The following is a 2,508-nucleotide window of genomic DNA, read 5'->3' as shown; positions in this document are numbered from 1 at the left end:
GCGCCGCGCCGCGCCGGAGGCTGAGCCACAAAGGAACTCCGCGCCCCCCTCCGCCCGCCCGAGCCGCGCGGGGAGGGCACCGGCGCCCGGCCCTAGGACAGCCCCTTCCCCAGCACGGGGGCTCCCGGGGCCCGGACGGCCGCGGCCATTGTCCCGCCCAGACTCCGCTCCCGGGTGGCGGTGGCCTGGGAACCCGGGACTGGCGAGCCAGGTTGTTCCCGGAGCTGGGGGTGTCCCTCCCTGGGAAACCGCAGGCTGGTGTGGCCCCCCAGGGTAGCCCCCACACCTGGTGACAAACGGCCGTGCTCAAAATCCAGACTAAGATTAATGTTATTTATTTTTGAAGAACAAGGACATGGAGCTGGGGGGTTGTGCAGAAGTTTGCACAACCTAGGACACCGCTTCCTAGCTCTAGGCCTGAGCCTCAATGGTGGGGCGGCCTGGGGCTGACACCAGTTCTCAAAGTCTATCAGAGGTGGCCCGGCTGTCCCCCAGCTCCAGACCTCAGAGCCATCTGCGTGACTCCTCCTCCCGCCTCACCCTCCCCAGCCAATCAGTCACCAAGTCCTCTTGATTCGGCCTCGCTGGCTGTGTCAACTTCTAAACTTCACTTCTACCTGAAGAGGCGGACATTCCTGACTCCAAACCGGCTTAGATTTCTGAATTCTCTCTGCCAACCACCTGCAGGCCTAGAAGATCAAGGCTGCCTCTGCCCTGAGGAAGCACCCCAGGGAAGGATGGACACAAACCATCCTGTCTTCTAGGAAGTAAACATTTAAACACTGCTAGTCGGCTGAGAGCACAGTTCTGAAGACTGGACAAAGTCCCTGTCCTCCTGGAGAGTCCAGTCTAGCACGGGATGTCACCACTCGGAGGCGGCTGGAGGGTGGGACCCACATCAGTCAGGTTCCTTTGCAAACACACAGTTCCTGGCACAGGGCAGAGACACAAGAAGCATGTGACATGAATTAGCTGAAATAATATGATATTAAAAACACAGAGAAGGCCCGTCTTCTGGAGAGATGGCGGCTCTGGGGTGAGCCTGGTGGAGGAGAGAGGAAGGTCTCTGGCTTCCAGAACAAGGGTAAAAAAAAATTACTAGCCTGTGGTTGAGGTGTTCTAGGAGGAAACAAACAGACTAGCAAGTAACCAGAAAGACGAGACGAATCACCCATGCAGGAGAATGGGTGCTCAGGGGGCAATGGGGGGTACACAGGTGTGGGGCTCACAGTGACTTTTTTTCAAGGAGCATAGTATGAGAAAGAGAAGGGAAAACGTGACGTCAGACCGCAGCCGAGAGATGGAGGCCGCATCAGCAGGCAGTCATGAATCACGCTGGTAGTGAGGACACTTGACCTGTGATAAAAGCAACACCTTCTGGGGCTGGAAAGGTGACTCAGCAGTTGAGAGTGCACTCTGCCCTCGCGAGGACTCAGCTTGATTTCTACCACCAACATCGAGTAGCTCAAAACTGCCTGTACCTTCAGCTCCAGGGGATCTGGCGCCCTCTTCTGGACTCCTCCAGATCCTGCACTCATGCGCACATAACCACCACCACCCCTGCCTGTAAGCATAATTAAAAATAGTAAACATTCTTTTTTAAAAGCAACACTCGAAATGGCTCAGTGGTTTAAGAGCATTGCCTGCTCTTCCAAAGGTCCTGAGTTCAATTCCCAGCAACCACATGGTGGCTCACAACCATCTGGAATGAGGTCTGGTGCCCTCTTCTAACCTACAGATATACACACAGACAGAATATTGTATACTAAATAAATAAATAAATATTTATAAAAGCAACACTCTAGGGGCGGGAGAGATGACTTCCTGGTTAAGAGGGCTTGCTGCTTTCTCGGAGGACTAAAGTTCAGATGCCAGCACCCATGTTCAGCAGCTCACCCCTGCCTGTAACTCCAGGCCTCCCTGGCACTCCTGCACGGGTATCTGCACACGCGTTCACACACACACACACACACACACACACACACACACAGATCTCTCCGCTAGTGGTGAACCAAAACACCTAGTTTACTTCTCAGACCTGTCAAGATCATTAAAACAAACAAACAAAACCTAAAAACAAAGGAAAACAAGAGCAGAGGCTGAAAAGATGGCTCAGAGGTTAAGAGGCTAACAGGTTAAGGTTGCTCTTTCAGAGGTCCTGAGTTCGATTCCCAGCACCCACATGACCACAACCATCTACAATGGGAGCCAGTGCCCTCTTCTGCAATGTAGGCATACAGGTAGAGAACTCGTGTGCATAAATAAATAAATCTTCTTTAACAACCAAGGACAGTCTGAAGGTCACAGCCTGGCAGAACCTGAAGAGACATGTCACCTAAATGTAATGTGTGCCCTAGGTGAGGCCAGAGCAGAAAAATAGGCACTAAAGCAAAAGCAAGGATCTCCATATAGACTGTAGAATCTAGTTAACTATGGGACTAGGAGTATCTACCAATAACAGTGGGAAGTTGTATCACATAGTCATAGTGTGGTACTAACGTCGGGGAG

This window comes from Microtus ochrogaster, chromosome 10 (genome assembly GCF_000317375.1).
Source record: "Microtus ochrogaster isolate Prairie Vole_2 chromosome 10, MicOch1.0, whole genome shotgun sequence".
Classification (NCBI taxonomy): domain Eukaryota; kingdom Metazoa; phylum Chordata; class Mammalia; order Rodentia; family Cricetidae; genus Microtus; species Microtus ochrogaster.
Note: the sequence above shows the minus strand (reverse complement) of the source record.